Raw genomic sequence first — 21,711 nt, forward strand, 5'->3', positions numbered from 1 at the left:
TGTAGTCTGTAGTTAGCAGAGGGAGGAGACGCCCCTTGTTGAGGTTGCGGAAGCATCGTATGAGCGCTCGGGGCAGCAGAGATGTGGTGATAGTCTTGTGTCAGGGTTGAGGGGATGATGAAGGTGATAGTGTGGTGGTCAGTCCAAGGGTATGGTGTGTTGGATGTAAGGATGGTGTTGCAGTTGAGGTCAGCAAGCCAGTCTATGGTTCTGCCTAGTGAGTCCAATGGGCCGATAATGCGTTGTGTGAAAACTAATGAGTCTAAGGAATTGGCAAAAGAAAGGGCATCTTTGTCAGAGGGCTTGTTGAATCCCAGGTTAAGGTCTTCTAGGAGGAGTATATTGGAGGTAGATTTGATGTTAGTGCTTAGGATCTGTACAAGATTGTCATCAAAGGTTTTGGAGGGGCCGGGCAGGCGGTATACAATGTGAAGGGTGATGGCAGATGAAGGGGAGAGAGCCTGGCACAGAGAAGGTCACAGGAGGGTGGGCGCTCTTGGAAATTGGTCTGTTGGTGTTTCCCTGTGGATGAGGGCTACTCCGCCACCCTTGTTTAGTAGGCGGTTGCAACAGAGGATTGTGTAGCCAGTGGGAATGGCAATGGAGAGCGAGCCCTGCAGCGGGATGTAGCCATGTCTCTGTAATGGCAAGGCGTTCGAGGTTGTTGTGTGTTATAAGGTCCTTGATCTGGAGCTGCGTGTGCAATTATGGGCCTAGCATTATTGCCGAGGATAGGTCTGGAGGCGAAGGTAGTGAGAGGGTTTCCTGGACAGGGTGAAGGGATGCATATTCTAGAAGCAGGGAGGGGGTACTGGTGCGTGAACAGAGGCGCTTGTTTCTGGCATCCGAGTGTGGTGGGAGTAAGCATGGGGTCAGTGGTGACTGGTGCATGATGAGATTCTGTGGGCTCTGAAGGCACCTGAGCATGGGCTGGTGGAGCTAGGTGGGAGGAAGACAGATGGCGGAGCGAGCAGAGATGGGTCTGCGGCAAGCAGGGTCAGCGGAGTGTTAGTAGGGGCTGACGGCACTGGCGTGTGAATGGGAGGGGGATTGCTGTGCGTGTGCGGGTAGAGGAGGGTTGAACAAGACCTATGTGTGGCTCACAGCAGGTTGTTGAAACGGTGTCCGCTCATTTGGTCGAAAAAAAAAGATCGAATGAACATTTGGGCGAAACCAAACCGTCGGAAAAAAAAATGTTTGAAATGTTTTTTTTATTTATTTATATATATATTTTTTTGTTTTGTTTGGTTAAATAAAAAATTAATATATAAAATGGGGGGCTGGGGAGGGGGGAACCCCCCCAAAAAATAAAATAAAAAATGTAACAAAAAAAACCCCAAAAAATTCGACCATTTGGATTTCGACCATTTGGTTGTCGACCAAATGACTGGTAGCCTGTTGAAACCTGTAGATAAGTGGAGGCAGAGGTGTAGGGGCCAGAATGAAGTGGGGGCAAGCAGGTAGTGGGGTGGGGCATGTGATGAGAAGGGTGGATGTTGGAGGCGATGGTAGAGGGCGAGTATGGAGGGATATTGGTGCAAACTCGCATACCTTCACTGGCAGGGAGGGGGAGGGTGGTTAAGAGTTGGTCTGTGCGGGAGGAGGCAGGGGGGCAGGGCTGGGTGCCGACTCTGCAGGCTCAGACAGGACAATACAGTAGTTGAGAGCCTTTTATGTGGGCCTTTGTTGGGGGCCAGCTTCGCCTGTCGGCTAGGGTCTGAGGTCATGTGTACCTCGGAATGCGGCCAATCAGGCAGCTTGTTGACAGGGCTTGCTGCAGTGCATTGAGAGGTTTCAAAATGGCGTCGGCCATCTAGAGACAGAGTGAGTGCTCCGAATCGTACAGCGGATCAGGGACACTGGATTCAGTACTGTCTCTGGCGGAAGACAGCATGGTGGTCGATGAAGGACGGAGGGAGGTTGAGACGATTGTCCAAAGCAATACCCCTTTGCTAAAACAATCTCTTCCTCGTATACACAAGAATGGTGAGGTGATACGTTTTACACATGCCTTATATACCCTGCTCCCCCAAAACCCTCTTCTCCTGGGCCTAACGCATACATGTCAAACCTCCCGATTTAAGCGGGAGACACGCAATTTTGTTAACAAAAACGTTCCTATTTTTTACTGTCTCCCTCCTAAAATAATTCTAACTCCAATGCAATCGAATAGGGAAAATCAATTCTCCCGCTTTCTCTGAGAGAATCTCCCTCCCAGTCAGTGGCTCAACACCATTTAGTTGACCGGGTTTCACCTCCTCCTCTCTGAAATTTTGGTCAATGTTGACTCGACCTGGCTGACCTAGAGAGCAGGGGCAGAAAGAGCAGGACAGATGTTAAAGGGCGGAGGGGCTTCTCTGTAAACAAAGGCCCCCAACGTTAGCCCCTGCATTCATATGCATAATTCTTTAGGCAATTGAAATCGTGATGTGGGTTTAGTACTTTCATGTCAGAGGAGTCATTGGAAGGGTAAACAGGGGACAAGAGACCCTGCATGCTCACAGCAGTCCTTAGAGAGTTAAATGCTAACATTGACGTTACACAGGAATAGTCTCATTACAATGTGTAAAGAAGTTCGATGCTCCCCTCCACACAAATGTTTGCCCCTCCCCCAACGCCTCTAAAGTTAGCACCTCTCCCCACAGATGAAGGGTTAGCCACCCTGCACCCTCCGAAATGTAGGTTTCGATGCGCCGCTGCCTGCTCCCAGGTGCAGCAAAAGGTTGGCATGTATACTGATAGCAACCCGTACATAGATTATGTATTTGACTCCTTCTGATTAGCCTCCTCCTTCCCCCAAAAAAAACATTTCTACGGTGGTTGCTGCTCTGCCTCAGCACAGATCACGCCGGAACTTTCAATTTACGTGTCGGCCAACTTCCTGAAGCCTGGAGCCACAGACTTGAAAAAAACAATCCCGTGACACGTCCTGCTGAGTCATTGCCCCAGAGACGTATCACAAGACTGCCCTCCAGTCAGCCTAGCAATGCAGCCTGCTTGTAACAATATGTTCTCGGAAATCGGCAGAGGCTACCAGAAGGTTCTGGGACCTACCAGACACGTAGATCCATAGTTGGAAGCAAGCGTACGGCCCAGCGTTGCTGCAGTAGTTGGTGCGCTGAACATTGCAGGTTTATGTAATTCGTTGTCGTTTGTTTCTAATGTTTTATAGCGCCAAATCCAGTTTCCAATGCGCTTTTATAACAATAGATAAGAGACAAATAAAATAACCAGTGTTGAAAGAAGGAGAATGTTGAGGGGAGACAAGACCGGTGTCCTATGTAAAAAAAAAAAGAAGTGGCCCAGCACATGGTGTCGCTTTACCTAGTTTTCGTTAAATTGCAGTAAAAGTATTGACTAATATACAAATATGAAAACAAAAGCAAAAGGGCTCAATGAAGGCTTTAGTACCTCGGTTCTTTTCAAGGTAATCCATTATTCGTGTATTTATTTGAGTAAATCATGTCTATAGATCTCAACCGTTTGTGTCGCCAAAGTGGGTGAAAATACCTGATTTTATTTTGGTGGGTGAGAGCCGATTGAAGTGTATGGGCGTGCAGGTTGCTTGGCAAGTAAGACAGCTCATTACAAGTTGGGTGAGACCCAGCGTGAGAGATGAGAGATATGTGTCAAGAAATCAGTATAATATGGTGCAAAACTAAAACAGTGTCACTATTAACCCTTCGGAGTACCAGAATAATCTAATTCCAAATCCGAGCTCCAAATGTCTAAACTGATGTGAGTCTAAACCTAGTTGCTAGTTATTGTGGGGCCGGCTGTGGGCACACGGCCGACCTCACAGGTGCTGGGAGGCCCTGCACCCTGTTGGGTTTGCTGGGGTCCCCCGGACTTATAGTTGTTGCAGGGCGGGACCCTGTGAGGCCATGGGGACACGGTTTGGGTGCCGGGGCACCTTGGATGCTGGCAGCATCCGGGATGGTGGGTGGCCTGCGCTGGACCCAGGGCACCATGCTGATCTGGGGGCTCCAGACCAGCAGGGAACTGCAGCAACGTGATCACACTGAGTGGGCCTGCAGGCCAGGACTGCAGGACCGTGATCACACGGTGTAGGCCTGCACGCCCAATGTGAGAGACGGAGACAACAGGACTTCCATTGTTGGGAGTCTTCAGCCGTTCTGTTGCACGTGCATGCAGGGACTCCTTTTATTAGCTCGGGCCAATGCACAGTCATGGTCCATCTTAAAAGGGCAATACACTGGGGAGGGTCATACACAGCACTCCCCATATTAAAATAGCAATAAACTTAGATGGGTCACACATAACAAAGACAAATGTTACTGAAACATAAACTGATTCCCCCCATTACAGAACGACAATACTTATACCACTTGTGAATTGTAGGGTAGACAAATAGGATAGACCACAGATACATGCATAGGGACTCAGGTATCTGCAGACATATAACACATATCAAATACTCTACTCATATTCAGCGGGTTACAGTCATGGTTGGCGAACTGCTGGTGGTATGTTGGCAGTTCTACCACATTTTACAAGACCCTTTATTAACCTGGGGTAAGTGGAACTTCAACCACTGAATGACGCCATTGTTAGCTGCTGGCACCACTTAGAGCATGCCTCCAAACTATGGGAGCACAGCTTTGCATCCATTTAGTTGGGACCACTTTAAACATATAATTTACATGCAGGCTCACAGCATCTAAACACATGTTTACTGAGTCTTCTTCAAGCACTTGGAGGCAGGACTGCAAGAGACCAGTTCACTTTGCATCAGTGTCCATTCTGGATAGTCACTATCACGGGTCATGGTCCGTTGACTGCACAGTCCAAAGGCTGGCAAAGCCGCACCTGTGAGCACCAGGGGCTGCATCGGCTTAGTCCCTTGATGTTGGGGCAAGCAGCGAGATGCGAGTAGCAGGGCGTCTATGCCGCGCCATGTTAAGGCTCAGTCCCTTGATGTTGGGGCAGGCAGCGAGATGCGGATAGCACGGCATCTAGGTTGCGTCATAATCAGGTTTGGTCAGTCCCTTGATAATGTGGCAGGCAGCGAGACGCGGGTAGCAGGGCATCTAGGCTGCGCCATGTTAAGGCTCAGTCCCTTGATGTTAAAGGCATGGGGTGACAGCATGTTACTCACCCCGTCTTCTTGGCCGTGCTCCCCCAGGCATGAGTATCACTTTATTGTAGTGGCACAGGAGGACGCACACACACACTTACAGAGCTGCAACCCTCACTTGCTCATTGCACTTCTTCTGAGAGGTGGGTGTGGGGCAGCGAGGCGTTGGTTGGCCAGACACAGGTGACAGTGTGTCTAGGACACTTCTTCTACTCCCCTTGGTATGGGCCACTGCTGTTGATGGGGCAGCAGTCCTGGCCAACCCACTCTTCCCTTTTTCTCGCAGGATAATTGGGCAATTGGTGTCCTAGTTCAGGGGCTGGCACAACCCTCACCCGGTCCCCCATTGGCCTGGTCCATAGACGGTAGGGCAGGTACGGTGAAATTAGTGGCAGGGTGTTGGGACCACTTCTTTCCCTTCTTTTCTGGGACTCCTGCTCTCAGTGTTCAGACTGTGTATGCAGGATGGCAGCACTACTGATTCTGGATTGTGTGCTCTTCATAAGGGCAGTACATGAAGGTATCGCGGGCATACAGAAGATGCAGGGACTAAGATGATCAGGAGGCTTACTTTGCTGTTTTTCACCACACACGCAGCCCGGGTCTTCAGAGGGCCACACACATCTTCTTAGCACTTCGCTGACACTGAGTGCTTCATTTATTCACCGCCAGTTAGGCCTGGGGTCTGCAGGGGGCCATACACTTAATTTTCAAAGCTCTGATCCGGATCACGCCCATTTTCACCGTAGGATGCCCGGTATTTCCATTTATGCTCCGACATGGAGCATTCTCCTTTACTGCCACCCGCCTAGCCCACTGTGTTTTGAGGGCTTTGGTGAGGCAGCAGCCTGCAGGGTCGTATTGCTGCCTGCTGGGGGAACAGGCACTCACCATCTTGACAGCGCGGGACTCTGTGTGATGGATTAGTTGGGAGATTATCAACTTCTCCCGGAGTGGATATAGGGTGGTAGTTCGCCGGGCTGAAAGGGTCAACAGATGGCTTTTTTAGGAGGGGATGGACAAAAGAGTGCTTAAAGCTAGATGGGAAGGAGCCAGAAGCAAAAGAGTGGTTACAGAACTCAGCCAAAGGGGAAGCAAGAGAGGCAATATTGTCCTTGATAGTTCTAGAGGAGCAGGGAAGCACCTGTTTGGAGGAGACTTTCATAGAGCAAACTGTCTTGGTAACCTCAACAGGTGTTACGGGTGAGAAGAAAGAGAGTAGGGAGGAAGGAAAGAGGGAGTGGGGGGGCAAGGTAGTCTTGCATGCTGGGTAGGAGGGAGTGGAGTAGAGGAGAGGGAGGACAGGATGTCCTGAGTTTTGGTAGTAAAGTGGGAGGCCAAAGCCATGCAGAGGGCTTGGGAAGAAAGAAGAAAAGTTGAGACTGCCGTAGGATTGGCACTACAGATTCCTTACAGATTTTTTAAAACCCGTCCCTGTTGTTAGTGGCCTCAGAGATGCGGTCTTGAATATGGGCCCACTTCCTGGAGCAGATGGAGAGTCTGTATTGTCTTTGGAGTAGGCATCATGCCAGTTTGTCAGAGGATGTACTAGAAGCCAGCCACTTCTGTTCTGCAATCTTGCACTTGCGTTTCAACACAGCTACGTCAGAAGGGAGTGGTCGAATGAAGGAGGCGGCAAAAGTAGCTACTGACACTCGCTTCATCAGTCTAATGACGGAGAAGGAGACTGGCAGTGCGGGCAGAGGCTGAACCAGGGAGTTCCGGAAGGGAGGAGAGGATAGCATGGTCAGACCAGGAGAGAGGAGTAGTGAGAGGGTTAGAGAAGGAGATATCAGCTGAGATAAGTGCATCCAAGGTGTGCCCAGCTGAGTGAGTTGGCCCAGAGGGAAGAATTGTGAGTGAAAGAGTCACAGAGGTTGCAGAAGAGTAATGTGGGTGTATCAGGAGAGTCAACATGAATATTGAAGTCTCAGAGGAAAAGGAGCTCAGAGGTAGAGGTCAGAAGAGAAGAGGCAAGGTTGTCCCACTCAGAGAGGAAGAGGGAGATCGGGCCAGGGGTAGGGTAGGAGAGACGCTAAGCTTGCAATCAAGACATTCAAACGAAGAATAGGATTGAGTGGATAAGATGGAGGCAGAGACCCATTCAGAGAAGACAAGGGCCACTCCACCTCCAGGCCGGTTAGACCTGGGCTTGGAGAGGATCTTGTATCCCTCAGGAAGAAGAGTGTCAGAAGCAGTGACGAAGTTGGCATTGAACTACGTCTCAGTGAGAGCAAGGAAGTCAAGGTCAAAGTCTTCAAGGAGGTGACAGATGTCAGAGGAGTGTTTAGCAGCAGAGCGAGAATTGACGGTAGCTAAGTGAAGCTGGTCGCCACCTTTTAAGGTCTTCCGAGGTGGGGTACAGGGACAAGGTACCCCCCCGTCAGTGGTGGTGGAGAGGCCAAAGGGGTGGCAGAGGGAGGAGTGGCAGGAGAAGGGAGGAAGTTAATGAGAGACAGAAGAAACCGGTTAAGAAGGTGGAGGTTGGACTGAGAGCCCTGGGCCATGATAGTGCCATTCCAGTAGACATTAATGATGCACCTGGATGATAAGTGTGCCAAGGGAAGTTCCCATCTGGTTCAACCATTAATAGGCAAGGATGAAAAAGGGGAGGGGATAGAGACCATATGTATTTATTTATTTATTTATATTTATATAGCACGCAAGCAGCCCAGGGGCATTGAGGCGCTGTTACTTGCAATAACTTAGTTACATGGTACAGGCATGATAGCGATTGTTGACACATTATGAATACTACAAGACATCATACTGTTATTACAGATATTGCATTTGGTCGTATATTACAACATATATGATAAGTATTCATGCTGATCTGTCGGGCCTTATGTGAAGAGGGTAGTTTTCAGAGTTTTGAGGAAGGTGGTGAGGGAGGCCTCACCACAGATAGTGGGAGGTAGGGCATTCCAGTGAGTGGGCGCGAGATAGGGGAAGCTGGATCCTCCCGCTTTTACTCTTTTTACTAGTGGCACAGAGAGCGTGTTGATGTACAGTGATCTGGTTGGCCTGGTAGTGGAGACGGGGTGGATCCTTTGAGAGAGGTATGCTGGAGCAGTGAAGTGAATGCACTTGTGGGTCAGTGTTAGGGCTTTGAATACGATCCTTTCCTTTATAGGGAGCCAGTGGGCTAGTTTTCTGGCTTCAGAGATGTGTTCTCTTTTAGCAATGCCTTGGGCTGCCCGGAGAGCATTGTTCTGTATTACTTGTAGTCTCTCTAAGTTTTTGTTAGAGGTTCCTCGAAAGAGTACGTTGCAGTAGTCTAGCCTAGAGCCAGTGATGGCTCTGGCTATGTTGGTGCAGTTCTCTTTGGAGAGAAAGGGTCTGACTGCGTTGATAAGTTTGGCATGATATGCAGCTGCGGATGCTATTGCGTTGACTTGTCTATCCATGGATAGGCTGGAATCCAGGTAGACTCCCAGAGTTTTGACAGAATCGGAGACCGGAATTTTAATGGAGTCAATGGTGAAGTGTCTGAATTGGGCATCTAGATATTTTAGCTTGTCGAGGGAACCTACCAGGAGGAGTTCCGTCTTGTCAGAGTTGAGGCATAGTCCGTTGTCTGCCATCCAGGCTTGGATGGTGTTGTAGAGGTTGTTGAAGGTCAGGGAGTCAGTGTCATAGTTACCTGTGAGAGTGAGGAGGATCTGAGTGTCGTCGGCGTAGTTGGTGTATGAGATGCCCATAGCATCGAGGATGAGGAAGAGGGGTCATGTGAAGATGTTGTATAGGGTGGGGGAGAGACAGGAGCCCTGGGGTACACCACAAAGTATAATGGTTGGTGATGCGGCGGCTAGGTCAGAGAATACTTGCATGGTTCTGTCTTGTAAGAAGGAGGTGATCCAGGCTGTGGCCTCTGGGGAGAATTTGGCAGTGGAGGAAAGGTGGTCGCATAGGACGCCATGATCCACAAGGTCGGAGGCCGCGGATAGGTTAAGGAATAGGAGAAGTGCTGGTTTACCCATGTCTCTAGCATCGTCCATCTGGTTTTTCAGGTCATGTAGGGCGGTTTCGGTCCCGTGCCTGGGGCGGAAGCCAGATTGGCGGAGTCCAAGGAGTTTGTTCTCTTCAATGAAGTGCTGGACCTGCAGGTAGGCTGCTTTGTCCAATATTTTGAGGAGGAATGGGACAGTGGTGATGGGTCTGTAGTTGTTGGGGGATGTGGGATCGAGAGTTGGCTTTTCCAAAAGAGGGCAGACCCAAGCTTCCTTGAGGGAGGCAGGGACTTTCCCTGTGGTAAAGGAGGCATTCACAAAGGCTGTTGGGAAGGGAGCTAGCGCTTCTGTGTAGTCTTTGATAATGGAGGCAGGGCATGCATCACCTTTGCAGTTAGAGGGTTTGATGTTCCTCATAATGTTGATGATGTCTTTTTCTTGAATGGGTTTGAAGGAGAAGGGTAGGGGGGGATCCGGGGCAGGTGGTGGGATAGGGATATGCATATTGGGTAGGGCTTGTTTAGTGGCTAGTATTTTGCTTTTGAGGAGGCTTAATTTGGTTTGCATGGCCGTTTGTACTTCGTCACACCAGTCTCTGTCTTTGGTGAAATTCTGGGGGGCGGGAGTGGGTGTCTCGAGCTCTCTGAAAATGGCGAAGATTTCTTTTGTGCTAGATTGGGCTTCCGAGATTCTGGATTGAAAGGATTTGGCCTTTGCTTGGGTGATTGCCTTTTTGTATTTGGTGGATAGGGCTTTAAAGATCATCTTGTCTTTTTCAGAGTGGGACGTTTGCCACTGTGTGAGTGCGGCTTTTTTCTCGTTGCGGAGTGTGAGGAGTTCAGGGGTGAACCAAGAGTTGGAATGGGTAGTGGGTTTGGATTTGCGAGGTTTGAGAGGGGCAATGGAGTTGATAGCTGCTTTGATGGCAATATCATAGGTTGTTGCGAGTGTTTCCATCCAGAGAATCCATATGTCTGGGGGAGGGGTGACAATGAGGACGTCATTGATAGTCTGCCTGGAGGAAGCATTGACAAAGGTATCGGCAGTGGGCAAGCCTCAGTTCGAGGCCAGTAGCACTTTCTTGAACTTTTATCCTTCCAGGCTTCAAGAGGTAGGATAGGTGATAGAGTAACAGTCAGAGTAAATAGGGGATACAGAGAGCACCCTGGGTTTGGGGGTGAGGGGGTGGAACAGGTAGAGAGACTGCACTGTGTACGAGGAACTCACCAGGTGGCCTAGCAGCCAGAACAGGGAAGATGAAACAGATGAGAAGTCAGGAGACCAAGAGGAGAAAAGGCATAAGTTACAGCAAGCAGTAGAAGCACACCAAAATGGAATGAGAAAAAAGTAATAAGTGAAAAGGCCTGAGTTTTAAACACATAGGAATCAAAGATGCCAAAATCTGAGTTCCAAAAATACAGGTGGAAGGCCTACGTTTAAACACAGAGGCAGGAATCCATATAAACATATTCAGCTTGAGTATAAGACTTTCAAACTAAGGTAAAGTAAACATTAGAACACAACCAATGCAATTTAGAATGCCAAGATTTAAATTTCAACATAGGGTAAATATTCTAACTTTGGAACACAGCCAATACATTTTTAGAAAGCCTAGATTTGTCTTTAAACATAGGGTAAATATTCTAACATTAGAATTGAATTTCATCATAGGGTAAATATTCTAACTTTAGAACACAGCCAATGCATTTTTAGAAAGCTTAGATTTGTCTTTCAACATAGGGTAAATATTCTAACATTAGAACACAGCCATTGCAATTTAGAGACATCTAGAATTGACTTACAAAATAGGGTAGAAATCCTAACATACAATAAAGGTAGCAGGCGCCCCTCTCTCGAAAGAACGCGGCATGATTACCTGTTCAGTGGTTATTAACCACATTGAGAGTTCGCAGCCATCTGCTTTTTGCTCACTGTACCTTTCACAGATGGGAAATATCCATTTGCATATCAGTCTTTGTCGCGCCCACAAGGGAAGTCCAGCACCGAAATGCTATGGCAATTCTCTTCTGAACAAGAGTACAGAAGGCAGTCTGCTTCCGAAAATAACAGCGGCCATTTTCTAATGTTAAAAGATAGAATTAGCAACACGTACTTTGCCCCGCCTGGGCTTACTTGCTGTTATTGGTATGTCAGCATCCACGAGAGATGAGTGAGGCCAGATTAAGTTCAAAACCCTCTGCATTGTCTACAAGGCCTTCTGAGGCCTCACTTCGTTCAACTGTCTCTTCCTAAATATCTTCCTTCTCGAGCTCTTTGCTCATCCGACTCCAACTCTCCCAGGGTCAGTCGCTTTTCCAAGCAACGAGTTGGTGGTAGATCTCTTTCTTCGGCTAGGGCTTCCCTCTGGAGCAGCCTCCCTGCCTCTCTGCAAATTCAGGAGAATCATCTCTGGTTCCGGAAGCACCTCAAGATCTTCCTCTTTGCTTCTGCTTTCTCTCCTCCTCTCCCCTGCTGAACTCCTGGCTGTAACTGAAACTGCACTGGTCACCTGGCTACCCTCTGTTCTCGGGTCCAGGCCCCCTCCGTGCCAGGTGCACACCTGCACTGCCCCCCTGGCAACCCTTGCACTCTGGGGCTGTTTCTGATTCCCTACAGCCACCTACCAGCACTTGACACCTGATGTCTGCACTTATCCTTGCACCTGCCACCAGCTGACCGCACTTATTTATTGTTCTTATTGTTTTTATTTATTTACTGTTTATCCTATGTATTGCACTTCCACTCCCCATTCCCCCTCACGGTTCTCCACTCCCCTCCTCCCCTGCACTTGCACAATTTCAATGTCACCTGGCCTAGTAAGATCGTTGTCTCTATACTTGTGTATAGGCATGTTATAAATGCCATATCATATCATATCATGTTTGACCGTACAGAATCAATTGTAAACTGTATGGCTTCTTACCCAATTTTTTCTCACAAGATATGTTGTCAAATGCACCATTTCGAACCATTATTTCAAAACATTTCTCGAGGAACTACCCTAAATGCCATATGTTGGTTCTGGCTTCCTTGCCAACTGGTTAAGGGAAATATGTATGCACCTCCACTGAAAAACAGCAACAGTCACACTGACTTTGAGTCATTTCTAATGGAGTGGCAGTGCCCCCTTGGGATACCCCTTCAACCCCAGAACCAAAATCTGCTCCTAAGCGTGCATCTCTTCTAGTCCCTGACTGTGCCCTTTGTGTACTGCTCTTCCTGCGTGTGCCCTGTGTGTGCATCTCTTCTAGTCCTTGACTGTTCCCTTTGTGTACAGCTCGTCCTGCGTGTGCCCTGTGTGTGCATCTCTTCGAGTCCCTGACCGTGCCCTTTGTGTACAGCTCTTCCTGCGTGTGCCCTGTGTGTGCATCTCTTCTAGTCCCTGACTGTGCCCTTTGTGTACTGCTCTTACTGCATGTGCCCTGTGTGTGCATCTCTTCTAGTCCCCGACTGTGTGCATCTCTTCTAGTCCCTGACTGTGACCACATCTCTTCCTATGTGTGCCCTGTATGTGCATCTCTTCTAGTGCCTGACTCTGCCCTTTGTTTACAGCTCTTCCTGTTTGTGCATCTATTCTATTCCCTACTGTACCCTTTGTGTACTGCTCTTCCTGCGTGTGCCCTGTGTGTGCATCTCTTCTAGTCCCTGACTGTGCCCTTTGTGTACTGCTCTTCCTGTGTATGCCCTGGTTGTGAATCTCTTCTAGTCCTTGACTGTTCCATTTGTGTACAGCTCTTCCTGCGTGTGCCCTGTGTGTGCAACCCTTCTATTCCCTACTGTATCCTTTGTATACAGCTCTTCCGACGTGTGCCCTGTATGTCCATCTCTTCTAGTCCCTGACTGTGCCCTTTGTGTACAGCTCTTCCTGTGTGTGCATCTCTTCTAGTCCCTGACTGTGCCCTTTGTGTACCGCTCTTCCTGCGTGTGCCCTGTGTGTGCATCTCTTCTAGTCCCTGACTGTGCCCTTTGTGTACAGCTCTTACTGCGTGTGCCCTGTGTGTGCATCTCTTCTAGTCCCTGACTGTGCCCTTTGTATGCAGCTCTTCTTATCAGCCCGTTTCGTGTGCCCTGTGTGTGCATCTCTTCTAGTCCCTGACTGTGCCCTTTGTATACAGCTCTTCCTATCAGCCCTGTTTCTTAGCCCTGGGACGGACCGGACGACGGCCCGGGTCGCAGAGCTAAATAGCTCAGGAGGTGGGTGCAGTAAGGGGCCCACTCAGAAAACAGACTTTGATCTTGCCAGACAAAAGAATAAGCAGCCTGCTGTGCCACTGGGTGCTCCTGAGATATCCGGCTGGCCGATCTCTGCCGATTTGTGGATGACTGTAATGCGTTTGGAATATGCAAACAAAGGAATGCATATTCCAAAAACAGCATGTGAGATGCTTGTGAGTCACACAGCATATACCCCTCATGCTTTGTGTTGACAGCCTTTCAAGTGGGGCAATTTATAAATGATGGCTCATTTAACAAGCCATTGTTTTTACACAGTATGTACTTAACATTTCAGTGTTAAGAACTGAACATGGGCATTTGTATTTACCAGGCCAGCACAAGTATCAGTTAGCTGACCAAACCTATGATTTTTTCAAAGTTTTAAACTATTTTCTTTATTTTCATGTCTCTTTATTTGACACACAAAAACGTTTATTTTTAAATATAACTTTTAAGTTACATATGGTGCATCCCTGGGAAGGTTAACTGTCATTTTCTTTCTTAAGTATTGTAGTGGCTACTTTGGGACATGGACTAAACGCATCCGAAGGTCTTTTAATTTTTTAAACAAGCCAACCACTGCCTAGCACGCACAGCAGATGGCAACTCAATGTCACTTGGCACCTTGATTAGCAAAAGTAGAGTTCATTGTGTGTCACCATGCAGACAGTAGTCCATGGAAAATCAATGCAGTGATGTGTGCAGCAATGTTTTGTGCGCTGCACAAGCCACCACCCCGTTAGTTAATGGTGTCTATGTGGTGCTCCCTTATGTAACAGCACACATGGCTGTTTTTGTCTGATGTGTCCAATGTCCATACTAATAGCATACTGAAACCTTTTGTGTATGTGACTCTGACAAGCATGGCATACTGTGCCCACACTTAAAACGCATAAAGCAATCAAAGAAGTTGCCTCAAATTGTATATGCAAAAAAGCCAAACAGCCTTTCTATACTGCCACACCATTATTTTCACTAGATGCAGCCCAGCACTAATAAGAGATGCTAATGCCAGCTCTGTTAGATAAAGCGTGGGCCTGCTAGATTTTGCAGAAATAACCCAGGCCTGCATAATAGTGAGGTAATGACTGAGGCACTGTGGACCCCTTACCATGCATTAGAAGACTTTTTTTTTAAATGCTTCATCAGCTTATTACTGGTCAGGTTAACGTTTGTAAGAGGTAGAGACCTTTATCAAGCCTTTCTGTGTAGCCTTTCTGTGCATTGTTTATTGGGTATCCCTTCTACGGTATCCTGTCATGCCTATAGTTATAATTCCCAAAGATGTTTCTGTATTTGGGTTTGGGCATACTCACACTGAGACCCAGCCCTTCCTCATCTAAAACTCTTCAGAAACAAGAAGCAAAAGAGCCCTTGTTCCCCATTTGAGTGGCCGATGTTGCAGCCATTTTGTACTCGCATCCTAAAACGTAAGCTGTCCAAATGAGTATGCATCGTTTATGGTTACAAACATTTTAATGTTTGGGTGAGTGTTGTGAACAGTGATGTGAGCACCAAGCCACGCATCTGTTATGGATTTAGAGTTTCAGACAATCATTTTTATCAGACTTGTTTATCCAATATAGAGATCTCTGATCACTTTTATAGTCCCGAAATGCTCTGTGATTTAATGCATAGCATACAGGAACCCTCACTGGTACTATGTGTCCCCTTTCCCACTCTCATGGAGGTTTTTTGAAAGACTACAATAAGAGTGTAACAGACTGTCCATCTTGGAATGATAACCTTCCATCAGAAAATAATTCATATGGTTAGTCTAGTATTGCACCTTGCAGAATACAAGTGAGGTGGTACGAACAGAACACCTGCCATACAGGGCCAGTGGTCAGTGGGCCCTCAGACCCGGCAGGCTGGTTGCACCGCAGTGTGCCAGTATGGACAGTTTGGAACTGCATTCAGGAAAGGCCTTCCCTAAGAACAGGTGACAGAAAAAACATTTACTTGTGCAGCAACAGCTGTGTTTTCACATTATAATTCTTCTGTAAAGTACTTGCATTACAATGTAATGAAATCAGCTTCATTTATATAGCAATTTTATTCATATTGAGGAGTTTTGTTGCACGACACAGAGGTGTAGTTTGGGAGTGTCGTGTGCCAGCCGGGGGTAGGGGAGGCGTATTCTGGTGTTTAGCCCTGGGCACCAAGTTGGCTAGAAACTGCCCTGCTTCTTATGTGTGAGTATCCACCAGTCCTGTTCCCCGTTGCCTTCTGTCTGCATATCTCCAGCTTTCCTGGCGCTTGCCAGTGTCTGCTGTGTGCAACTATTGTTGCCTGTCTGTTGCTATGTCTCATCTTTGCTGTGCTGTGTGTGTGTTCGTTTTAGCTCTCGTGTGCTCTCTGCATGCACAACTTTCCTGGGGCCTTCCTGTGTGTCCCCTGTGAGTCCTGCATGTTAGGGCACCTCTGGGCTGTACCTTCATTCGATGTGAGTAATCGAGGAAGTGACTGAGCCTCTCTTTAAAGGATTGAGACCGTGGGTGGCATTTTGAGGCCACGGGTGCAGCAGGCCTGACTAACACACCAGAGAAATGTCTTAAATGGGAGAGCTGAGAGTCTGAAAGCCTTGCATGAAGTGAATGAGGCCATGAGGCTGACAATACGTTCCTACGCGTCGAAGCGTGTCTTGACCTTTTCGCCACTGCTGCATTGCTATGTCTGGCGTCTGTGTCACGAAGACTCATGTCTGGGGTCTGATATTCGTGGTTTGTGGCTGATACTCTGACGTGTGTGGTATGTGAATGAAGTGACTGGCTGAGCGGGTAGGTGAAGTGGAATAGGGCAGCAAGGGCCCTGGCATTAGTAGTGTGTGAATGAGACGCTGAACTCTTTCGATAGTGGAGGGTGAAGACCAGTGGTGGACTGTGAACCAAAAGAGGCCCTGGAAATATTGTTCAAAGTGGCCCCATATTACACATTTTCAGCAAGCCTCGCCCTTTTTCTATGGAAACATTTAGAAATACCACACAAAAGAGGCCCAGGGTGCAGAGCCCTACCGGAAAATCTCTAGGATTCCCTAAAAGCCAGTCTGCCCCTGGTGGAGACTGTGCCTTGGCTGGTGATAATGGCCGTCATTGCTAGGGAATAAACGGGGCACTGTTGGGTTTTGGCATTTATGGTGAATTTAAGTCTGTCAGTGGTATGTAAACAATGCTAATACCCTGGGCTAGTGATCTGAGAACTAAAGAGCAGCACGCCCATCACGTTTCCCGACGTTAATATTTGAAAATAGTGTTGTTGTTTTTTTATTCAACCTCGCAAACTTGGTAGAAATGTACGCAGGGGCGTGTGAGTTGAAACATTTATAAGGAAGGCATGCCACTTCCTATAGCATGTTGTCCCAATTCAGATATTTTTTTAGCTTTATAACTTTTATAGATTACAATTTTCTACAAACTATCCAAATGACATGAATACCATGTTACCACTGATCTTCAATTTGTCTTCACAAAATAAAACAATAACAGCATGTTACGACTGGTCTTTCCATTTTCATGGAATTGAATAGAGGATAGTGCCCTGGGATCCTGTAACTCTTATAAAGCAAGGGGCTGAAGGCACATTCTTTGTAGAGGTTTGAGCACAAGCAAGATACCCCCTTACAAAAAACGAATGATCTTGTTCACACCAGATAATTTACTCCTCAAAGGACTGTGTCTGCCTATTTGTACTGCAAGGTGCACTTGCAGGGTGCTTTTCTGTGAATAGAGCGTTGCACTGTCTCGGGAGGATAGCTCAGCGGCAACGTGCTCGCCTTGGAAGCAAGACGACAGGAGCAACACAGGTTTGATCCCTGGGTCCGCACTTAGAAACCTCTGGGTATTATATGTTGATTGTACAATGAGTGCAAGATCTCAGGGTGTTGCACCATGCACTGCTTTGCACATTAGTGATTTCTGGCTCCTCAGACTGCCGTCAATGATGCACTGCTCCCTGCTTGCCTGGCTTCCTCCAAATTAGTTTCTGCTCCTCTGACTCCATCCTGTGATATTATGCCCCTGCTTGATGTCGGCAGCTAAAGCGAATCCTATTCACTTTCTCCATCTCCCAGCGTAGCCTATGTTACATCTCAGCATACCTCTTAACACTCTACATAACGAGGACCACCACAAAGCATAGACCCGAAATGTAGCGGCTGATCCAAGTCATTACACATATCCCCATGATGGTAGCCAAACGCTAGCCCATGGGCCGCCCCACACAACCATAACACTCAAACGAGCCATTGGCAGGATATGCCGCAGGCAAGTCCATCTCAGGGTACACACAGACTAAATCCGAAAGGTATCAGGTAATATTATCCCATTAAATAATGTCGCCATACACATAGTCGATGGGAAACGGCATAGGTGATATTATTTAGGGGGACTATATATGGTGTAAATGGGAGCACGGGATGGAGGGGTGTCCCCCGCTCCACTTAAAAAAATGTGGGGGTTACGGGAGTGTCCCCTGCAGGTTCTATGTGCAAATATCGCCGCAAAAAAGGGCGCCATTCTTGTATGGCGATATGTTTGCGGGGATATTATCACATGGAACCGTCCCAAAGGACTAGGCATCGAAACCATCTAGACATGTACCCACACACAGAGTCCATTTCCATTTCAGGGGCTGGTGTTGGGGGAGTCTTTGTAACAAATTCTGAGAAACAATCACAAAGAGAAGATGAGGGCCAGGGACATTTAGAGATGGCTATAACCTAGAAAAAACACATTTTGGTCATGTTGAGCACCATCACCACCAGCGTGGTCCGCAGGCGCTCTTGAGGATCTGGAAAGGGAAGAAGGTAGGAAGGTTAGTAGGACTGAGGGGGAGAAAGGCAAGAGAGCGGGGATCTGCTGTTGGCATCCTCAGTCCGGTTCGCACAGTTCGCTGAGCGTGTGCTTTTCGGTTGGGAGCCGGCGTTTGCTGTTGCGTGAGGCTATGTGTAGTATATTTTGTTGTTGCAGTGCGGTGAAGTGGGTGATCTGCATGCATTAATACAACAGCAAAACAACCTTGCGCTGCCCGCTCTGCGCCTACTAACCAAACCCAGACCATTGTCCGGCACGCACCAAAGCACCAACAGACCATACACATATCAGCAGTTGTGCTATATGACACTCAGTAGCATAACAGAGACCATTATCGTCCAGAAGGATGCGTTTGCAAGCATAAATGGCATTTTTAAATCACTTAAATGTGCGAAGAAAGTAGCTAAGGATCAGCTGTAGGGCTGCAATTTACCCATTCATTTTCAGACGACTGTTTCTGAGGCAAAAGGGACTGAGTTAAATCACCGAAATGTGAAAGGTATTTAACTAACATTTTTAAAGACTCCCATAATCGCACAACGACCTCAAAACGAGACAGGTTACTTACAAGGTAGTTAGAAGGTCACAGAGATTGAGTGGCTGTCATTTGTCCTGCTGTCATTGGTCCTGCCCAGTGGGTGGTGTCATCCAAGGAGGCATTTGCCTGTTGTCGCCCATCGTTACAGCCATTTCCCCCCCCTGCCTGAACCCTAGGCAACTGATATCATCAATTATGGCATCAGTGTAATTCACAGCAGAGCAGGCACAGGGCCAGCAACACATTGTGACATCACCTGGACTCCAGTCCAGTAATGAGCTGGAGTGGATTTACATGCGGCAGGTGCCATGATGGTAATCTGCCCTGGCCCCCAACACACTGTCCCACCCATCACTCTCCACCAACCCATGGTGCGAAACGTCCCGAAGGACAAGCTCTATTTTACAGGATCAGTGTCTCCAAGGTGGATTTCATTTTTTATTTATCATTGAAGTTTTCTTTAGTGCTAATGCGTGAACCTCATTCCACTGAAGCCAGGAAAGAATATTTGAGGTCAGGCCGGGGGCTTGGGGACAGGGGCTGGTGTTGGGGGAGTCTTTGTAACAAATTCTGAGAAACAATCACAAAGAGAAGATGAGGGCCAGGGACATTTAGAGATGGCTATAACCTAGAAAAAACACATTTTGGTCATGTTGAGCAACATACATTCAGAGTGGATGGAGGGGCCAGAGACATAGGACATCTGTTGCTTTCAGAACAGAGAAGGTATCCATGATGGGCGTAGGCGGCAGGTCAAGGCACATTGAGGCCTATACATTGTCCAATATTTTATGGAGAGCTCTGATTGCATTGTACAGTCCGAATACTGGCGAGGTTGGGTTTGGGGTGGTGGACGTCCAGGGCCTTCCCAATGCAGAAGGGCATGTGGCAGGGCTACGTCCTGGCTCCACTGTTGCTCTTCCTATATATCAGTTCTCTGGCTGATCAAATAGTAGATGCTCCCTCCTTAAATGGGGAACTATCGGGATGCTTCTGTACACAGATGATGCAGTCCTTATATCATGTAAGCTTTGTGGCTTAAATACAACTTTCTGAATTCAACAATTTGTACATGGAAAAAGCAATGGCGATCAATTGCAGCAAAACCAAAGCAGTGGCCTATGCATCAAACAAATCAAATATATATACATTAAGATTGATGCGTAATGGGGAGGTCTTAGAGAACTTAACCAATTGGCTACTTAGGTCTCCAAATCAGTGGCTAGTGTGTAAGCCAAGTTTTCAAGACAGACTAAGAAGAGGAACTGGTATTTCGTAGGCTATCCATCGGAAAAGCATGATTTTCAGACCTATATGGTAAAAGGGACGTAAAAGCAGCAATAAGCGTCTACGGGGCACATGCTGTTAGAACAACACTGGCTGGGACCGGGGTTAAGGGCCATCGCAATTCCTCAACTCTTGGGTCAATATAACACCAGTTTCTTAACAGATTATTGGGTCTCCCCACATCCTCACCAAATAATTTGATACATATGGAAATCAGGGGGCTGAATATTGAACATGGCATGCATAATAAGCTACTCCTGTACGGAGACAACTTTCGGGGAAACCCTTGCCTATCAAAATACACAGATGCCGTAGAAGACATTCTATGCATGAGCAGCCGGCCATTTTCACTTTGGGTAAAGAGGGCTAGGGAGTTAAGTACTGAGATGGGTCTGGCAGATGTTGGGCTAAATCCACAGAATATTCAAAGATATAGAACGCTCCGGTTTAAAAGCCCCTATGAAGACCGGGCACAGAGATATATTCAGGTTAAGTGTTATCACTTTGGCTTAATGTTAACTCATGAACAAATCTACGGCTGGAAATTAACAATACTTTGAGCATATAGTCATCACAACTAAGAAGACTTCATAACGATTTGGTTGGGTAGCGTAGTTTTAGTAACCGAGGCAACGATATGGAACCTAAGCCCGAATAATTGTTGCCCTGTCTATACAAGAGATTTGCAGCATTTTATTATCATTTGACCCCATTAAGATTTTAGGAAAAATAAAGACCGACAATGGCCTCATTTCAAGTATGGTGGTCCGGAAATAAGGGTGCTGGTAGCAACATAGCGGTACCCTTTCCGGACCGCCATACTTCAGCGATGCCGGTAGGGGCCTTGGATCCCCCGGTAGGCCTGATCTGCTGGGTTTTCAGGCCCCCTACCGGAATGGTTGTCACAGAAGCACCGGCACCATTAGCAACGGTGCCGGTGCTTTGTGTCCCCATTTCCATGCAGTCCTATCTGACTCAATGGAAATGGGAATTAACCCTTACTGCTGCCGCTTGTGATATCCCGGTGGCACCAGGATATCAGGCGGTGGTAAGGGTGTTACTGGGTTACCGCCAACCTCGTAATGAGGCCCAATGTCCGGATATTACTGAAGATGAATAAATATAATTCTATCAAAGGTGAAAGAAATCCTGCATTAAGACTGTCAGATGGGTAAGTGCCAGGCGAGAAGTATATTTTATTAATTAAGGCTTATACTAGCTGCTCCAGGGATAAGTTTCTAGCTTTGGGTTAACTCTTGCTTGTATGAGATATTTAGATCAATATCAAATCTTGTTTCTGCTGATATATTATATGGATTTAAATATCTTTGAAGAAGGGCGAATTATAGGTTTCCTTAGTATTGTGCGTGCCACTATCACAGAGTATCTTCTCTTTTTATTTGAGGGATGAGTGTTTGTTCTCTACTAGATAATACATTATATAAACTATGTGTTATACAATGTATGGGTTCCACACGTTATGCAGCAGCGCTGCGTAACGTGTGGAATCCAAGTGTTATGGTTCTGGAACTTACAGTTTAGAATCTCGATGTATGCTGTTTTTCTCCTGGGAGGCAGCTCTCCGGGGGCTCTGCAATAAAACTTAGTCACACACCTATCAGCCTTTGTGTGAGACTTCATAACAAATTAGCGACGAGAGTCACGCAGACATAGGAGCCCCCGGGACCCAGCTTGCCTGATCAGCTGTGCCGTGATAGACCGGAAGAATCCCAAGCGACAGCACGGCGGTGGGGGTGCGCTCCGCAGGTGTCGCTGCACATTAAAGTGAGGAAAGAGTGCCACGAACTGATC

General features: G+C 47.4%; 1 long non-coding RNA gene across 1 annotated transcript in view; it reads right to left on the reverse strand.

Moving 5' to 3' along the window:
• LOC138488325 (uncharacterized) overlaps positions 1 to 18,809 on the reverse strand; it is a 255,954-nt gene extending 237,145 nt beyond the window's left edge. The window contains exon 1 of the long non-coding RNA XR_011274639.1: positions 18,643 to 18,809. This is a non-coding gene — a long non-coding RNA (uncharacterized lncRNA). The remainder of the gene's footprint in view (positions 1 to 18,642) is intronic.
• Positions 18,810 to 21,711: the final 2,902 nt, after the last annotated feature.

The sequence above is a fragment of the Ambystoma mexicanum genome, chromosome 9 (assembly GCF_040938575.1).
Source record: "Ambystoma mexicanum isolate Mex_15411 chromosome 9, UKY_AmexF1_1, whole genome shotgun sequence".
NCBI classification, from domain to species: domain Eukaryota; kingdom Metazoa; phylum Chordata; class Amphibia; order Caudata; family Ambystomatidae; genus Ambystoma; species Ambystoma mexicanum.